Here is a 21,003-nt window from a genome sequence, read left to right as displayed (position 1 = left end):
AAATTGTAAATATATCAATAAAACATTGCATTTAATTGATATCTGTATATATAGTGGTATTCCATTTTAATCACGGATTTTAGGGTTTTAAATAAGGGGATTTGTCATTTTAAGAGAGAATCTGCTATTTTTAAACAGAGAAAACCAGGATCCCTGGTGATAATACACTCATTTGGGGAATTAGAGCTATTTTGTCCATGCTGAACCCTTTGGAAGGAGATCAGGAGGCAGAAAAAGCAATGCTTAGATGGAAATGATCATCTGAGCACCGCATATAAAAGAAAGAAAGTAAAGCAATACTCTGTTCTGTGTTCAGAGTAAACAATGGCTAATCCTACAAACTACAGGAACAAAGCACCATTAAAATCATATGCTAGTAGGGGATGGAGGATGATTGGTAATTGCCAGGAATATGATTAAAAATATGATGACCTTGGGGTTAGGAAAAACAGTACAAAAAAGTAATAGCCCTAACAATACTGCAAGTTACCCACAGCCTGTCATGCTAATTTTGCAGTACCTCTTCTTTTGACCAAAAAGGTAACACCTATCAATAGTAGTAGGCCCATTTTCTAAATGGACAGAGACTTTCCCATAGAAAACCAATATGGCCACAGCAACAGCTCATGAACTGGTAGTACCGGTATTTTTTTCCTGGAGTTCATCTGGGAAAATACATCCAGAAATACACTGTACAGAAAAAATGTTATTCCTAAGGATAGCAGACAATTTTGTGAAAATTTCCGAATTCCTTGCCACCCTTGGGCAACATGGAAAGGACATATGGATCCATATGCTGCTGAAAGAGAAAAGAAAAGACTGGGACTGCCACACTCCATTATTCCTTGCACCCACTCCTGCTAATGCAGCAAACACTATACCTTTGAGGTAATGGCAGATATGGTATTGAGAATACTTCCACACTTGCTGTGGGAGAAGTCACACACATGAAGGAATTAACACTGGTTTTCTCACAACAAAAACTGTACAACAGCTTGTATGACAGCCTTAAATCTCTTCCTCTTCCCCTATATCCCGGGTAAAATCTTTTTTTCCTTCTCTCTCCTTTTCTACATCAGTCCCATACAAAAACTATTGCTTGGGGTGCAGGGAGGTTCAAATTAGTTAAATATACACCTTTAATGTTATTTCACCACTGAAACTGGTGGTCCAATATGCTTATAATTTTAACTTCTGGAAAAATAAATCGTTAAGACTTCATCATTTATGATTCATAGCAGTGGTTCTCAACCTTTTTGGACTCAAGGCACTCCTTGTTAAAATCAAGACACCTCTCTCTGACTGTTGTGAATTGAGCAGCATCGTAGTTCAAAATCTAATTTATATATCACAGTGCTTACCTCCTTGCAGTGCAGCCAAAGGAACCATCAGGCAGAGAGAGCCTGAGACTTCCCTTACCTGCTTATCTGCTTGCACAAAAAGATCTTGTGGCCCCCCAGGGTACCCCATTTCCCTGGTTGAGACTCCCTGATTTACAGACCACACTAAACATCAGAAAGGCGAACTAATCTCTAGTTACTTATTCCTAAAGGAAGAACTCCAGGACAAATCCGACAAATCAGATTTACAGCATCTGATGATCTGTCTACAAAAACATATGCTCTGCATCTCTGATTTAGTTAGGCTATATAGGTGCAAATCTACCCTGCCTTCTGCCAGACTTCAGACTAACACAGCTAACTAGCCCTCTCAAAATTCTACTGAGACATCACGGTAGAGTTTACCAGTTGAAGAGTTTCCAATGGATGAAGCAGACAAATACTCCACTTCTAGGAGTAAGAGAACCTGAAAGAGACCAGTGATGTGACATACAATCCGCAAGCCAAGCCATTCAGGAAACCATCCTCTTCCAACAAAGAAAAACAATACAAGAGTTAGTGCATTGCACTGTAAAGCATCAACGCCTCATTCAGAGTCTTTTTTATTCATTTATATTTAAACACAGCTAGAAAAACATTTACCAGCAATACATAACATCAGGAAGGCATCTCATATCCAGAACTGCAATGTCACAAGACATAGATGCTAAAGTCATGTTAAACCACTAACAGAATTCCGCTTGGTTCCTTGACAAACCTCCTTTTCACTAGAAAGGAGCAGTCTGACCACACTTTTTGCAAGATAAAACTTTAAACAACATACAAACACACTAGAAATGTTCATATAAATAAATAAATAAATACCTAGTTCTGTGCAAATCCCCACACAGCTAAATGACACAAAAAAGACCAAAGGAAAAACCTCCCATTCGGACATGCCAGACCAACGGTAACATTTACATTTCTGATGGTTTACATTTCTGAAGACTAATAGAGGCACTAAGGGCTGACATTTGTTAATGTTTTTTTCTACCTCTAGGTCTACACAACCCAAACACTGCACATTCTTTGCAGACTAGTCAGCAAAAAGGACACTTACACTTGGAAACCAATAGTTCTGACCTACCATCTTCAGCAAATGCCAATCGATTTTTACTAGCATAAAACAGTGTAGTTCCATCGACCATACCACCTATAGTTTTCAAATTAATAGCTATGAGAAGCCGGGGGGGGGGGGGAAGAATTGCTTATTCATTCAGCGCAAAGGCAATGAGAGCCCTAAACCAGCTCATTGTAGCTTAGAAGTTTTATGAAATGGCTTGATAGATTATATGATATGATCGGGCAAGTCAGTAAAACTAAGCAGGGGAAACTCGAGTATGGGAGAAAACAACCATCAAGTGGTCAGAGAATTTCCAAGTTTGAAAACCTGAAAAAGGAAGCAATGTGAGAAGCCTGTTGACGCCCTCAATGGATTCTGAGAGCCAAAAAAGGTTCAAAGAGCCACTCCCACCAAATTAAGTACCCACAATATATCTACATTTTTAATAGCCACTTCAATCACAAAAGGAAGATATAAATTACCAAATCAAATTGCAATTTCACAGAAATCGTGAAATCAGGCAACGTCTGCAAAATTCGCATGGGGAAAAAAAAAACAACTTACTAAAAATGAAGTGCTGGTTCTCCAGTGGGAGCCAGCAGCCCTCATGACTACTGTGGCCTTGCTGCGTAGGCCAAAAGGGAAAAGGAAAGACGGGGGCTGCCTGCCCAAAGGTGAGCACCCAAGATGGCTGCCACCCCCACCTCTCACTACTGATTAGCTGAGAGGGCCAATCAGCGGGGGGGGGGGGATGATGGACAGCCTTCCTGGTGAATTAGCAGTGAGTGAGGGGGCAGGGCCACATGACAGACAGCCCTCAACCAATCAGCCATGGGGGGGGCACTGGGGGCCCTCAGCCAGAGGCATGGGGAGCCCCACCACAATGAGCCCATGAAAATGGTGGCCAGCAGTGAAATCTGCCTGCAAAATCAGCCACTTGCCTCCTTGGTTTAGTTACGTCCCTACAGATAAGGCATATCAAGCAAATGATTAACATTTATAAAATGCACATTTATCTCAATGAATAACAATCTTATCGGTGTGTGAAAGCAAAGTAATATTAAAATGTCCAAGTACTAATGTCTTAAAAAGCCTGTAACAGATGGCTATCCTGTTAAAGAATGGACCTTCTCACCTAGGTTTCAGAACTGAAGGCATGTACACAAGTGAGGGCAGCCTGTCAGGGAGGTGCTCTAAGCCGTGGTGCTTTCCACAAAGCACCATGAGTTAGAGCACTATTGAACCTACAAGATATTCACATTTTGGGTGGGGGTGGCTCAGAGCCTGCTTGCACCAGCCCTGGCCAGTCAGCAGGGGTGCTCCCGCAACCTCCCACAAGGCTGCCAGACCACCCCTCTCCCCAGCTCTGCCCCACCCTGGCAGCTAGCAATTATCAGCAGCAGCCGGGGGAGGGATGGAGCTCCCCTTGCTGCATGTGCCAGCCCTCGTTGCCCCTGCTGAGATCTTGTGGGGAGCCAGGCTGGTCAGGAGGGGCTCCCCCCGTGTGAGTGCCTTGACAATGACAGAGGCTGCTACACCCAGAGCTGTGGTGTGGGGGGAGAAAGAGAGATCCCCCCACACCTCGTAGGCCCAGCTCGGCTCCTCCAGAGGTAGCTTGTGGGGGGGGGTGGAGGAGGAGAATGCATGGCAGTGCAGACTCCCTCCCAACCCTTGCTGCACAGGGAAGAGACTCTGTCACCACTCTGCGACAGCCCCAAGGGTGGGGCTGGGCTGGTGCTCACCCATATGAGCACCAATCCATCACACAAAGCCATATGGGATGCAGACAGAATCACCCAAAATTAACCTTTGTGCTCTGCATTCGTGCCCCCCTGTCTAATATTTCATCAGAGGGTTACATTTCAGGTGATCAGCCATTTTAAAAGTGCTCTGCAGCCATGAATGGTTGTTACATTATGGCTGTTGAGTACTTTCAGTGGCTTCATAATGTAAAAGATGTAATTTCTATAAGCACCCTAAGTTTCTAAATCAAGCTAATCGGGTACCTTTGCAAATGGACAATTTAGCAGGAACTGTAGTTCAAAACTGAAGAGGAAAGTCTCCAAAGTGGACCCAGGTTTTATACTCTATATTTAGTTAAAATATTAAAAAAACCTTACTAAATAAGGTTAAAAAAAAAAAAGAAGAAAAAAGGGATCCTAAGAGGTGCTAATCCAATTAATATGCATATGCCTATTCTTATTCCCTACATTAGTATTATCTGAACTAAAATTAGCCTGGTCTATCTTAAAGCCACTAAGTGTACCTGAGGTGACCTCACAACCTTTACCCTAGTTTTTGTTCCATCCATTTTACTCAACCTTTCTAAAATGGTTCATATTTTTGCAACCTTCTGTCACCTAAACATTTCCTTTGCCTGTTCTCCTCTTAGCTATACAATAGTTCAAACAGATAAAAGTAATGCTGTACAAGTCTATCATTAAACAGCTTACGATCTACTACAGTCTACAAAGCTACTGTGAAAGTACCATTTTTACCAGCTACACAAATGGCTCAAATTTTGACATTTCAACAAAGTATTTGGACAGTGCAACTTTTAGGGAAGCAACAAAATTGGAAGCCTTTAAAAGAAACTGTAAAATATTCCCACTTTCTTTGAACCGCAACATTTGAGGCCTTTTCCTACAAAAAGGTTTTTATTTCCTGTTGGTGAAGAAGAGGGGAAAAATAAAAAAAGATCATCATTCATTCTTCAAGATTTATTAGAAAGTTACTGTAAGGTATTTTCACAAAAATGTTAGAAAGTAACCTAAACTAACTCAGAATGGTTATTATAAAAACATACTCAGCAAAGCACCACTTTTTAAGCTGATGCCTTGTTCCAGGAACATAGCATGCTAGAATGCTAGATGAAGATGAGTGCAACTTCTCAAAACTCACTATCACATGTTTGCTACAAACCCATTATTAATGTCCTGAATGTCCTAGACTTGCTATGTGCAAGGACATAGCTGTCAAACTCTAACACATTATATCCTCCTGCAAAATAAAAAGGATCTCTTTATGTATCAACCACTTTCCACTGAATGGACTACCATGCCACTTCTATGTACAATGGGGCAACACAGACCCCATTCCAACCATCAGCACTAGTGGGGTCTAAAACAGATGAATTACTGTAGGTTCCTCTGATTGCTCTCCCACCCCTGCACTTGTTTAAACAAACACCATGAATGCTAGAAGCATTGCCCTAGGAGTCCTCTGAGCAAGGCTATTTATCTGCTCTGTTAGAGAAATGGAAAAAATGCTGTACCGTAAGCCTTGACTGATTTTCTGGTTCTTATGAGATTCTGTGACTTGGGCAACTGCATTACTTCATATGCTATGTTTGATCTTGTGATTTCAGCTCAAATTAAAGTTGCCCTAAAATACGGTTCACTTCTGCAGGGAAAAACATGTTCTCCCTCCCAGTAAGCCCAATTCTACACCATTCAGGTATCAAGTACACACCCATGAGTCAAGTGACTCAAAAATACACATACACAACTTGAAGTTTGTTACAGAATACAGAAGTGAGATCCCCGTTTCTCTTTTAATCCAATAACTCTTCTTTTTCTTGAACCAGAGGAAAAAGTTTCTCTTAGTCCATAGATATGCAAACCAGACAATAAAGTTTATTTAAAAATGTGACCTCCCCACTAACTCATCATCACTGGCTTGGAAACCTAAGGTAAAGACAACTTTAAGAAATGATCCAGAAAACATGAAAGATCTCAGGGAAGGAAGTTAATTTCTGAAATTCTAATATCGTAGAAAAGATCAGCAATTTGGGGGTTTCACTTGTATCAGGAACAGTTACAGATATCAAACAACAACTCTGTTCCTCAGCTTCACAAAGAAGAGAGGTGCTTCTGCCATGCTTTTCATAAAAAAGGAGAAAGTCAGCAAATTAACTAGCCATTGCTAATACAGTAATTATTTAAATATGATTTGTTAATCATATGGCAGAAACATAGTGCTCTGAAAGCTCAGAGTGATTAAAATCATTCCTGGAGGCATTCATCAGCCTCCCACTATGCTCTACCTCCCCTTTTAAATCTTCAGTGGCAGGAATCTCTCTTAAGCCCCCGACAAACCAGTAAGCAGTGGGATCTGGCTTGCGTTTTCCAAGTCCACAAAATCACTGCTGATTTTGGCCCAGGACGAAAGTCTTTGATGATACCTACAGCAGTTGCTTGAAATAATCTTGCCTGCACCTTTCATACACATCAGAGCTCAATGTTGAATTTCCATAAAAGAGGGGTTGGGCATTTTCTTCTCATTTTCTCTCCCTGCTTTTCCCCCTTCTCCTTATTCATTCTTAACCAAGGTAACAAAACAAACACCTTCCTTTAAAAACATCTACAACTTCCGTGTGGTGACTCACTCTGGGCAGTGCACGGTGAGTCTATATGCAAATGTAGTGCATGTTCTACAGCAGGTGTGTCAAACCCATCTGGTCCCGCAGGCCAGTCTACAGGCCAGATCAGAACCAGGCACCAGACCAAACATGGAGGACCAGTTTAGCGGGACATCACGTAGCACGCGCTCCATGCCAACCCTCCCCGCCTCCACAGCACATGCAATGCCTGCAGCACTGGGTCCAGCCCACTCACCAAACCAAATTGTACACTGCATACAGCACACGAGGTCAGTCCAAGACTCACAGACTAGATCATAGGTCTCAATGCACTGGATCCAGCTTGCAAGCCATATGTTTGACACCTCTGTTCTACAGTATTTGGTATTTCTTAAAGTCTAATCTCCTGGAATCCTCAGATTACGTGAAGATCATTTAAAAAAAGAAAGGCTATTCTAGCCCTCATAACTGCGAAGTAAACCTGAAGCAGAAATCCAAGAGGCAAATAAGAGAACTTAAAAACATATTTTTAAAAAATGTTGATTATTTCAGGCCCAATTCATGAATATTTTGTCCTGACAGCTAGCAATACAGTGGTCTTCTCCAGAGTTAAGGCCCTGATGCTCCAAGCACAGGTACACGCTTAAAAGGTACAAATATATTTAAGTATATAAATAATCAAGGTCCAAAGTTTGTTGGGTTTTTTTTAAAGTCTAATTTCTTCCAACCCAGATAGTAGAAAAAAAATCTAGTTAATTTCCAAAGCCCAGGGCTCCTATTAGACAAAAGCACTGAATGCTACTCTTTTGCCAGGAGGCCAGAGTCTATTATTCCATTTAAAAAGCATTTTCAAGTTTAATGGAATTCTTTCCATATTAAGAGGAAATCTGTCTGTATCTTGTTTTATCCTTAATATTTACAACATGCATACATAAGTGGTGTTGCACAAGAAGCAAACTGATTTTCTAAGGTTTCTCCTAGGTCATTTTTCACTGCAGGCTCAAAAGTGACCAATGGGGGCATAGAGGGGAGCAGTGTTTTTAATGTTTAGCCTATATTCCACTCTGTACCACTAAAAAAAAAAAATCAGTCATCTTGTGCTATAGTCAAATACAGTTATACAGATATTTTAGAGTTTTTCAGGAGGAATTATTTATGTTACTGTCACAAAACTTATTTGGCTTTCAAGAGAAGGTTTGATTTAAATGAAAAAACAGCTACAGTCATTTGCTTGTCCCAGCAACATGAAATTTCTGCAAGCAAATGTGTCATTGAGAATCACTTCTGAAACAGACTGGAAAACTAAGTTTTACAATCGTCACTTTTCATTTTCCAGCTGCTGCTGACCTTTTCTGTAGCACCTGTTCTGTGACTGGCTCTTTATGGTTAAATGGAGTTAAAACTTTGCTTTATTTTATTTATGCTATTCGCCCTTTTAAATTGTTCCATTTCTCTTATTGCAAGTGCCCTGAACCTTTGTTGGGAATAGCAGCATATAAACTGCATAAGCAAATAAATACACATGTATTTAGATCTGCTTTAATACTTGTTTAACCATCATAAATATATCTTATTTTTTAAAGTGCAAACATTTTTGTTAAATATTAACATTGGTTGTTCACTTAATGATTAAGCAATTTTTTAACACTTTAAATATTGGTGTTTTCCAGGTTGCCACACAAACCATTGCTTGCCTAAGCAGACATTTATTCCCAGTCTAAAAGGGGCTGACATGGAACAGGAACTGATTTGCTCCCTTTTTGCATTTCATTATTCAAAATTCTAGCAAAAAAAATGGAAATACCAACTGTAATTTAAAGTTTTGTGAAAAACAAATCACCCCTTCTGGTTACAAATTCTTGATGGCCATAACTTCAGATTTCCCGGCCAAGTTCATTTACTACTAATTTACTCCATATAAAGAGGCAGGTTTAAAGCTTCACATAAAATGATGTCAAAAGAAATTGTGTAAACAGATCTTAGGGCTAGATGCTGCTTTCCAACACACGCATTTCACTCCAAATTTTTGTACAAGTCAAACCAGAATATTTAACTTTCCTAGTTTGCAATATAAAGAAAATCTTTACACCATTAGCTGGCTACACATGTGCTCAGAGGTTGCCCGGGGGGGGGGGGGGGGGGGGGGCGGGGCCGGACGACGTTAATTACAGCAGTTCCTGGATAGCCACTCTAAAATGGCTCACAGTCATATGTATTCAACACCCCAGCAATGAGGTTTAGATGCCCTTGTGACCACTCTGAAATGTGGGGGGGGCTTAATATATGCGATGGCGAGACAATGCTGGAACGTTCCAATTGATTAATCAAGTCTGCTCTGATGCATTCTAATTAGATCATGAACAAGCATGTCTACAGGCAGCCATTAAGTCTAAAGACGTATCAATACTACAAACACAGAAGCAACTATAGTGCAGTTTAGAGCTATTTGGTATGGGCTTTAAACTAGGTAATTTGGATATTTCTAGTAGTCTAATCCTGGCAGCATCAGAGCAAGATAATATACTCTGCCAACAGAGGTAAATTCTACACAGTTGTCACAAACTTATCCTAAATGATCCCAAAATAAGTGGTTATGAAGATTTTTTATATATATATAAAGCACTGACCAAAAAACCTCTCTCAGACTTTTTAAATTAACTTTAAATGTTTCATTTTTAATCTCTGGTAGCATTGGCACTTCACATCTTGCAAACACATAGGAATTGTAGTCTGGAGGGGACAAGCAGTGATGGTGACAATTTTTGATTGCTGTACAGCCACAGAGAGGAGGTGTTTATTCAAAACTGAGACCCTGAAGAAATAACTGGAGTTTTAGCCCCTTTGGGGACAAGCAGAGTATTATTCTGTTTTCATCAACTGTTTTCAGAGTAGACAGAGATACCCAAATAAGCATATTTTATGTTGCAATGCTAATTTAATATATTCCTATATATGTTGCTCCTGGGAATTTAAAATAATATTCCTTATTCTATTGGCTCTGTTGCTAGTAGGTATAAACAAACGTTTCAGACATTAGCAACATTTACCATCTTAAATGTATTTGTTTACTTGGTTTTTGTTCTTCTAGGTCAGTTAGATAAATTGGCCCCTTTGGCACTCCCTTAGCTATAATTTAAAAGGAAACAAAATATCCTACCAAAATCAACACAGTGTAGTGAATATGCAACTGTCCCCCTGGGAGAGGATGGGAGAGAGAATGAAAGTTGTGCGACAGATATGTGCATCAAATTACAATGCTGTATACACTACTGGAAGGTGTTCAGGCATCATAATGCAAAGTGTGATATTAGACTTTATAAAAACTATTAACAGATCAGTACAGTTTGTAGCTATACTTTGGGAGAACAGGAGGCTTACAGACCATTCAAGATCATTAAAACAGACTTGACAGTGAACATCAGGGGAGCAGGGCAGGATTAACATGCCTAGGGCCTGAAGTGAAGAAGGGGCCCGACTGTGCTTATTTGACATATTATAATTAGAGTGAAAAAAGTAATATAAATATACAGTATTAAGTAGGGGACCATGAGTTTGTTTGCCTAGGGACCACTAAAGGGTTAAGCCAGTCCTGAAGGGGAGCAGCAACTTTGTGGTAGCCCTCTCAGTCAAGGGCAGCGCACCCCGAGAGTGCTGGTGTACCCCTTGTTTAGCCAGTGGGCGGGGGGGGGCAGGTGGGAGCACCAGTGCCCCCCCGCGAGTGCCAGCCAGGGAGCTGGGCCACCAGGAAAAGCAGGGGTTCTAGAAGCGGTGCAGCTGCTTTTATGGTGAATGAGCTCAGCCACAGGGGACCCCCCCCCCCACAGTCAGCAGGATTGGCCGCTGGGGGACCTCCCCCAGTTGCTGACTCAAGAGGCACCAGACACCCATGCTCTCAGTGGAAGTGACTGTTACTCCTGATAATTATGCATGTGGCACAGCAGGGCTTGACCCCAATTTTAATTTTGCTCTTATTTTCTTCCCCCCCCGTTCCCCAGCCGACATTAACAGAGAAGGTAGAATACGTGAGTCTGCTTTCCAATACACACATTTCACTCCTGATTCTGTTACAAATCAAGTACCAGGGTGTGCACAGACCTGAATATTCAAAAACTTTTCCTTTTATATTATGAAAGATCTCTTTCAAATTTAGACTGTCGAAGTCTAACACACCTTAAAAGGAAGGGTGCCAAGGTCATTCAGAGTAGCTTTGATGTCAGCTGTTATTTGGTGAAGTCAGTGGGACTACTTGCCCATTGGTAGTTAAGCATGATCATGTTTAGAAAACTGGAGGCTAAGGCCAAACAGGTACTCCAGCATGGAAATCTGATGCTGTGACTTTGAGTAGTGCAGTTTTGACATGGCACTATCTCTGCCCTTTTCTGAGTCGCATACTGTGACCAGACCTCTTTCCATTACAGCAAGATTTCAGAGGTCAAGAATCCGGCAAGGTTATTAATTATGAACTTAGCATTGTGCAAGCCACACTGAAGAAAGAAGGAAAAGTAAAGAATAACAGGACATGATCAAGAACAACTGAGGTTAGAACAGCTCATGGAAGGAATGAGAGAATTCAGAAAAGGAGGCAGAAAGAAAAAAGGCAAAAAAAAAAAAAAAAGCAGCAGCAGAAAACTATGTACACAAAAGCATTACATCCGTATTGGCACGCTCTAATTCAATACCACTAAAGAACTTTTTAGAACATTTGAATTCATAAATGTAGTTTGGTTTGGATGTACAACCAATATCTAAGCTGAGGCAACTGACAAAAATCAGAAAAAACAGGAACTAGTTCCAATGTTATCAACTGAAAAATAAAGTTGCACTCAGTTTGGCCACCCACAAATCTCACTTCACCACTACTCTATTAAGCATGTGAGAGCTGCCTCCAAATTTGTTACTGTCACAAGGATAAGGGCAGCACATGCCCTCTAGCTCTCCAGTGATCACCCTGTAAAACCTTGTGTGTGCCGTGTAAGAAAGATCTACACTAGGAAGCTGTGTCAACAGAAGTGCCTTACTGTTAACACAAGTTTGCTCTCACACACTCACAAAGTGCCCATAAGCTGACAAAACTTTAGGTTTGAGTCAGACAAGTAATATCACCTTCTTGTGCAGCCTAGACCCTCAGCCGCTTCACAGTCACCACCATAAAGCTGGTGCAGATGTGCCTTTGAATGTATGTCAGCTGCACAAATCCTCCACAGCAACAACCCCACATTGCACTAGCTGCACCAGCCACAATTCTGAACTCTAACTTGCCGATTTCAAGTTGACCAGAAGCCGGCCCTCTCTCCAAACTTTAAAAGCTTTCTTTATTTTGAAAAAGCTACTTTTCTTGCCAGGGAATATGTGCAAAAGACAGTTGTGACCTCCCACAGAGAAGAGCACGCTAAAACCCTTTGTTCCTGCCTGTGGACATCCTCAGCCTGTGAGGAGAAGGAGCTGTACATCTCCAGCACAGGCACAAAGAAAGCTCTGAGGAGGAAACCTGCTGCCCTCCACCAAGAGGTAGTAGTTGAGTGAGAAGCTGTTTTGGACAAAGGATCTTTGTCAGATGTGGCAGGGCAAAGTCCTGCAGAGCAAAAAAAATAAAAATGAAGAAGAAAATCCAGAGCTGTGTAGAACACAGAGCTGGTGTTCTACAAGGACCTCCACATCCTTCTTGGCAGGACCCTGACTTCTAGCCTGACTTGCAGTTGATATCTAGTGGGAGACCTGAAGGGACACTCTGACAACCATGACAAGGAGGACAAGGGAATACTTCAGACAAGGAAAGAAACAGAACCCTCCTGCCCCTGTCCAGGTAGTCTACAGCTGTCCAAATGATAGTAGAGACACCAAAAGGGCCAGCCTTATGAATGGTGCACAGCTCCAGTAAGTGATGCAGGCAAGGGTGGGTTGACTTCTCCCACTGCATGCCTATCCTGCCACCATAGATCTCTTCCTTCCCTATCCCCACCCACTCCAGTTTGGTAATTGCACTCTTTTGGCAAGCTTCAAACCAAACAAGTGCGGGGCTGTAAGGGCTACTCTACTTAGTAGATGCCCAAGGAGCAATTGAGAGACTTGAGACCTTACTACATAGAGCCTACTCTTGCCACAGACAGGTATGTGTCTCCCCCTCCTAAAGTACAAGTTGGCAGGCATGTCTAGTTGTGTCACTCACGTGAAGTGTAGAGGGTGGGTGGCAAGGGAGGAGGGAGAGCTTCAAAACAGGAGCAAAGGCCCTACTGTCCGGGGTTCTGCTTGCTGATCTGCAGATCTGTCCTGGCCCAACCCACTATTCCCGGCAAAGAATCTTGCTCATCTGCACAAAAATGTCCCTTTGACCCTCTAAGAGAGCCTCCAGAGAGAGCTTCAGTGGGAACTCTCTTAACCTTCCCTTGAGGATCTTGGTCACGGCTGCTTCATTGCTTTCCCCATGACAGGACAGTCTTCTTCCACCATCCTGGGAGCCCTCAAGCAGGAACTGCTAATGATAACAGGCAGGCTACAAAGTGACTTAGGTGTTATCCAACCATCTGCAACAATGCAGACATACCTCATGGCCTGTTCCACCTTTTTTTGCAAGACTTGGCCACTTGCTGCCAGGATAAGGTATCCCACAACAGGCCCCCCGCTGTCTGGTCCCAGCAGTGCTGCCAGTTGCAACTTTACGGCAAAAAAAAGGGAGTTTTCACAGCTCTCTCACCCTTTGTGCTATCACTGTAAATCTAATTTACTCCCAGTTTTTTTGTTTTTGTTTTTTTTAATTCTGTGCCCTCAGCTGCAGTAGCCTTAAGAAGCACACATTCTCAACAACAGTGATGAGAAAGCCAAAGAGCTGCTCCAAAGAGGGCATCTTCACAGAGCTATTCAAAGGCAGAGATGCAGCTGAGAAGTGCAAGAAGAGGGCACTCTGGGAGCAGGAATGGAAAGGATTTAAACTTAGGCAAAGATAGATGAGGACAGTGCTGAACAATTAAGTGCATGGGGACATAAGGGCTGTCATGAAGCAGCCAACAAAGATGCTACATGAACTCGGTATCAGAAAGGGTACCAGAAAAACCAGCCCCCTTTATGCATACACCCCACCATATCATGTAGTCCTACCTCCACCCAAGCATATTACTCAACACCAGTACTGGGGAAAAGGTATGTATGTATACTAGCCTCTAAGCAGAGCACTGATAAGCCCCTTGAACTTGTATCTTCGTTTTGCAGACTCCCAGTCCAAAACTGTTTTCCCACAGAGCAATAACAATCCAGTGTTGCTAGCTTCTTCAGCATAATCACCTCCCTCCTAGCCACCAGAATTGGTGTCTCATCTTTGAGAGAGAACTGAAGGGCAGGGAAAACCCAGCCAACCATTTGCTGCAGCATTCTTTCATTGTTACCATCTGACCTTTCTGCATCTACTTCTTTGCAGAATTTGTTTTGCCCTTCTTCCATATATATATATACACATATACACACATACATACATACACACACACACATATGTGACCCAAACACAAAAGAATTGCCAGTCTGCTACTGGACAAGACTCCATCATTCTGATGTCAAGGAAAGAAACCATAGGAGCTGAAAGGTTAAGTTAAAAAAAGAAAAAAACCTGGGATGTACTATATGCAGGTGGCCCCAAGCACCCTCAATTCCCTCAACATGCCATCAGCCTCCTGCAACACACTGTTCCCATGTCCTACTCTGCACTGCTTTGAAAGGAGCTGCAAGAACTACACCAATGCCAACTCATCAAACACTTTGCATTCAATCAATGCATCTGGACATGGCAAGGACGAACTGTACCAAGACATGAACAGCTTTGGTGGCTCAGCACCACTAAAATGCTGTGCACCCACAAAAAGGTCACCAACCATAGCATACACATGGTCCATACACTGACAGGAAGCAAAGCTGCTGGAACTGTGTAGTATGCTATTTAAATATTCTGAATCCTTGGTAATCAGATAGTGTAAAAAAGCAAAAGTATTCAATTGCAACACAGAGCAGTTCAAGATCCAAACTAAATGACTGAACTGCAATTTTTTTTTTAAAGAAAAAAAGGCTAATATGGTAGACATTACATGATACCCACAAATAAAAACAACAGTGCTACACATAAAAATAAGTATATGCAAAGACCTGTAATAAGTCTAGGTATGATGGAGGCAGGTTTCAATATGTTCCAATTAAGTATGACATATGGAAGACGAAAATTAAACTGGTACTAATAATAATGCATCCTAAATACTACAAGTTCTATTTATGGTAGGCAGAAAACGCACATTATTTTATCCTGTGGAATTGGCAAGCCCACAAATTTTAACTATCACTGAAAATATTATTATAGTCTCTCCCAGACTGAAACAAGCCTAATATATTTTTGTTTAAAAAAAGGTGTCATTTACCAGATTTCTGATGTCACTCTCAGACAAGGTATAGTTCACATTTCACAGACTGGTAGTTAAAAATTTTATTTTAGTCACCTAACAGCCAAAGGAAAAACAATAAAAAACAAAAACAACCCCCAAATATAGTCCATAAACTCATTGACATGTACTTGTAGTTCAGCCAAATAATGCACAACTTCCTCAGCACCAACAGAAAATAGTTCACTTCCTACAGTTATTGACCAACAATTCTGTATAATGCTGAAATTTCTGGATACACAGAGTCAGTCACCAAAATAAAAGCCCACCTAGTTTGTCGCACTTGGTCAAAATCCCACGCTTTAATTTGAGCCACTATAGTAAGTCACTGTTGCTTTTGAGCATTCTTTGTCAGCATCCTGATGACCAATGATGTTGCAACTGTGAAGAAAGACAGTGAATAATCACATTTACATTTCAGCAGCATTTCCAGAAGAGATTCTGTGCATGCACTTGTTCATCTCCTGGCTTCTCTAATAGGCAGAAATCTCTATATTTAATGTGGTTCTCAGTTCTTTCCACATTCTAGCAGACAGAAGTGCTAGACTCCCAGTGCTGCACTCCCAGGAGGGAGATACTGGCCGAGCCCTCTCTTCATTATGCCCAAGCACTAGTCGCATCTGATCTGAAAGACTTCATATTTGTTAGTCATCTTAGCATGCTGCAAACCCTGCTCACCCCAGCAAACAGACATAATGTTAAGGACCAATTTTCCCTAGCAATGCCCAGAACCTGCAAGCCCACCACTTCTCCCCAGCTCAAAACTCTGAGAATAAAAGATGAGCTTCGCAGAGCACCCAAAAAGTTAAAAGATGCAGGCTTGAAAGAAGAGGGAACAAATGCTAGTCTCCACCAGTTAGCAGCATGCTTGCTGCTCCCTGTCAAGATCTGCCCCCTACTTTCGGTGGCAATATATAATCTAAACCTCTAGAATCTAATTTGTTACTGTCTTCAAATGTCACTGTCCACAGCATGCTTACAAACACAGACGCTTCAACTCATTTAATCAAATTGACAGGAAACTGTCAACATCTCTACCCAAACAATTTCATTTTATTCTGACAGCCTGAGGGGCTTCACCAACACTAACAACCATAATGTGCTCTACCTCCTTCTACAACTGGTCTGCTGGGTGACCATAGGTAAGCAGCTTCAGCTCTGTGCCTCATTTCCCCTATCTGTAAAATGGAGTTAATACTACATGCATTCCCAGTGAAGTAGTCTGTGATCTAAACCAAAAGTACCATGTAAAGATAAGGATTTATTACTAAAACTTCCTGTCTCAAGACCTTATTTCTACCCAGGAGAACTTTTACAATCTTTTCTCCAATGCCTGATGAAGGGTACTTGTGCCTGAAAGTCTGCAATTAGATATTTACAAAATAATATCTTTAGTTGGTCTAATAAAAGATATCACCTCTAGTACAAGTCCTGATTGCTTATTCAACCTAGAACACTTATCTCATGAACAGAAAGAAACCTCAGATTCTTATCAAAATACACATCTGCTATGGAAGCAAGACTACGTGATTAAAAAAAAATAGTTTCAGTTTTCAAACTAACATCATATGACTGAAAAAACTACAACATAAAATATATGAATCTACAGGAAAAGATTTATTTAAGTACCAGGCTGAGGTCCATGATTTATGTACTAAGGCAGGACATTAACCCAGATCTGTGATTTAACAGGGCCAATTGAGTTACTTGTGGTTGAACTGTGCAGCTAGCTTCTCCATTTGATTATTTCATATTGCCGAAATAAATACTTTGCGTGTACTTAGTACCACTGTCAGCACCTAATGATTGGAAGCATGCTAAAAAAAAAAAATGAAAAGAACTCCCCTGTAACTAAATTAAGGAGGCAATACTATTCTGATGCCTGGATCAGGTTTGTCCTCCCAGAATAAGACTGGAGACAGGCCCAGAGATTTGCACAGCCCTGCTCTGTAGGAAGCCAACAGAAAAACCCACATTCTACTGCAGATTAATGATCCAGCCCACCATAGGATACAACAGCAGACTCACAAAGCATCAGGAATACATGGATTGCAGAGCTTTGCTGAACATGACTAGACCTTGTCTCTAGCAATTGCAGGCATAGCACAGAGCAGAAGGTAGCAGTCTGTTGAAGGACACTATGAAGCAAAAGGATGGGGAACTAGGTAGTGACCCATTTAAATTGGTGGACAGAAAAAGAACAAGTGAGGATAACTTTGCATGTGTGTTTGAATAGGGAAAAAAAGCAGCTGTAAAACAAAAAGTAGCTTGAAGCTGAAAATATACTTTGCACCACAAATAACCTGAATGATTTTACAGTTTTAGGTGAGCACAACAGATCACACTTGTCTTCCTCTCTTATTCAGGAGCAACGCATATTAAAGTGAGGAGATTTACTGGCTGAATTAAAAGCACATTTTTGATTAATGCTCTTTTGACTCTCTCCTTGATACTTCACAATGTTACCCATTGCTTCTGCACAGCCTAGTGTATATTACTCTAAGATATTTTTAATAAAACTCTCTTTAAGAAGATCAGAACATTATGCAATGCATCATATTTAACAGGGAGGGTGGATCTGAGCATACAGTTTTCTGAAGAAGTTTGTCCAGCTCTTTGTACAAGGGTTCCTCTACCATCCATCCAGGAATTAGAAGTTACGGCTGTCTGCTCCAATTAAGTGAAGGACAAAATGGCCATTGATTATTTACCTGAAAGATTGAGCCTGGATTGCCCTCATTTCTTCATTATGAAAGAAAATTTAAAAGGCACCCTAACCCTAAGAAAACACTGCCATTGTAATTATGTTTTGAAAGAAAGATCCGATACAGTTTAAGAAGCAACACTCACCAAAAATAATCATTAGGAATCCCTCCCCCCTCGGAGTCTCTCCAAATTCTTCCTTTTTTTAAATATAAAACAACACAATGGGGATCATAACTGTGTATTTACCCATTAAAATCTATCTTCCCTTTGTTGCATGTTCTTCCAAGGAACGCATTTTTAAAAATACTGCTCTAGCTTTCCAATCCTTTTACTGCCAGCCTTACAATAAGTTCTAAAAGATTCTCAGCATTTCACTAAGTTGTATGGTTTACACTAAAATGTATTTTAGAATTGCTCTGACAGTTCAAGACAAAAGAGAATCCTGTTTCCAGCCATAACAAAAGAGAATCTGAATTTCATGGCAGTTTTACACCACACCACAACCCACTAAAAATCAACATGCGTCTCTGCTGGCAGAAAGGGCAAGGCAGATTTTTGACTTCTTGAAGCTGTGAATTTTATGTGAGCTTCTGCTCCATGTATTGCTGCTGCATTTCCACCACCACACACACTTTAAGAGACACAAAATATAACTGAAATGATTCCCAATAATTGACATAAGTAAGTGCTGCCTGGAAGAAAGGACAACCAATGCTGGTCATTTGATTACTGTATATTTAGTTGGGGAAAGCAATGCAGCAGTTAATCCAAACATAGTTCTCATGTGGGGACTAATTTTTGCTGAGCTCTGGGAGTCCGGGATTAAGGGAACTGCTGCTCATGATGTAACTGTTTCATTTTACATTTCCATAAGCAACATTTGTTTACTAATATCCAAAACAACTGTACACAGATGGTAGAAAGGGATGTTCATACTATCACTAACATAAATAATTCAGACATTAAAAAGGGCTATCAGGTGTAAAGCAAAAGTGTTCTTTTCTCATAGACTAAATTATAAAATACAGAAGTTACGTTAAGAGTTCACTGTGGCCTTCTTTATTCACTAGAGTCAGGTTTGCCATTCAAGGGATTACCAGTACTTTGTGCAGTATGAAGTGCAAAATGTATATTTTTCCTTCTGCACAGTATGACTTGTATGGACTATAAACATTATCAAAGGAACAGGCTTACTGGTACCTATCACTAAGGTTTCAACAGCCTGATCCTTAAATGCGTTCAGCAACTAACCTCCCTCTCCAGCTTTGTGGAGGTAAAGCTTGTTGTGCAATCTGAAACCAGTCTACTCTCTGTAAAACCTGCACATGGCCCAGATGGCCTATTTAAATACCCTGAACCTCTCTGCTGAAAAACCCAGTATTTTCCTTTGGCTGTTCATTTGGTGACAGCCCAAACATGGACTGTAGCAAGAGGGAGTTTTTGCCTTTGTTTTTTTTGTTTGTTTCTTTACAGTGTTTTCTTCCAGAGCTGGAAATCCAGGAAGCTAATGAAAAGAGGAAGAAAATGAGCACTAAATGGGAAAACTCTGTAGAAGAGGTTGATACAAACTACCCCTGAGGAAGAGTGAAATTCCACACAACTCGTCTACTGTGTTCTGTAACAAAAGAAGGCAACTGGAACACAACCCTACAAGAGACTTCTGAAACAATACAGGGGAGGCATTAGGGAGGAGGAAGAGAGAAAAGGATCGATTGTAAATTTAGACACTAGGAATGCATCAAGATGCAGAGGTCTGGGATATAGTCAAGGCCAGATGGATAATGGATTATTGACTGCTTTCCCTGTTTGACATGTGGGCTCCAGCCTCGTGATGCCAACCTGTTCACTCCTGGACACAAACACGTGCCTTCAACACTGCCACACACATCAGTCTCCCTGATTCAGTCAGGAGAGGCACAGGTTACATCACGAGGGGAAGGGTTTCATTCAGGTTCAGTGACACAGCCAGGCAGAACATGCCAACACATGGGTGTGCTCCCACCAGCACAGCCAAGAGGGAGACCACCAGCCACCTGGACTCTTGCCCTCAGGTAACAGCTGGGGAATCAGAAGCAAGGGACCCTGGCAGCGGCCAGATGGCGCATGGCACCACTTTTCCTTCCCTAGGTGTGTGGACAAGAACTCTTCAGACACAATTGGAGCCCATCCTGGGCTGGGCACGTACAGTCCACACAGACTGGCAGCCGATAGACCAGACTCAGCCAGAGATGCGGCCCATCCAGGGGGGGCTGCAACCTGCCCACTCTAGACTACAGAACTGTAGGAAATGATGGCTGGAAGGGATTGCTCCAAGCAGAACCATCCTCAACTAGATCATCCCAGCCAGACGCATCTGAGGAGCCTAGCACTTGATAGATTAGACTCAGGCAGAGATGCCACCCACCCAGGGGAGCCTGCAACGTGCTCACCCTGGATCATAGAAAATGACAGTTGGCAGGGACCTCAGAAGATCATCTGCTCCAACCCCCTACTCCAAGGAGGACCATTCCCAACTAAATCATCCCAGCCAAATGCACCTGAGAGTCTGGCACCTGATTGTGTCTCTGCCCTGCCTGGCTTCATGCTGGCAGGGCTGCCCACCCTAGATCATAGAAAATGAGGATTGGCAGGGAACTCGGGAGACCATCTACTCCAACCGCCTGTTCCAAGCAGCAACATCCTCAACTAAATCATCCCAGCCAGCTGCATCCGATAGACCAGACGAGCCTAGCACCGAGAGACTAGACTTGGCCAGAGATACCACCCATCCTGGGGGGCCTGCAGCCTGCCCACCCTGGATCACACAATCATAGAAAATGAGGACTGGCAGGGACTTCATCAGACCATCTACTCCAACCCCCTGCTTCAAGCAGCACCATCCCCAACTAGATCACCCCAGCCAGATGGATCTGTGAGGGAGTCTGGGACTTGAAGCCAGGCAGAGCAGAGTCAGTCATGCTTCCACGACAGCCCACCATAGATCATAGAAAACGAGGGCTGGAAAGGACCTCAGAAGACCATGTACTCTAACTGCCTGCTCCAAGCAGGACATTCCCCAACTAGATCATCCCAGCCAGATGCATC

The 21,003-nt window shown here is 41.9% G+C and overlaps 1 protein-coding gene across 2 annotated transcripts in view; it reads right to left on the bottom strand.

The window, feature by feature from the left end:
- Window positions 1-21,003, bottom strand: part of SLC22A23 (solute carrier family 22 member 23) — a 192,917-nt gene that overhangs the window by 170,648 nt on the left and 1,266 nt on the right. The window lies entirely within an intron of this gene.

Source organism: Crocodylus siamensis, chromosome 3 (assembly GCF_052110815.1).
Source record: "Crocodylus siamensis isolate JL-2025a chromosome 3, ASM5211081v1, whole genome shotgun sequence".
Taxonomy (NCBI): domain Eukaryota; kingdom Metazoa; phylum Chordata; order Crocodylia; family Crocodylidae; genus Crocodylus; species Crocodylus siamensis.
Note: the sequence above shows the minus strand (reverse complement) of the source record. Positions and strands in the feature narration are given on the sequence as shown.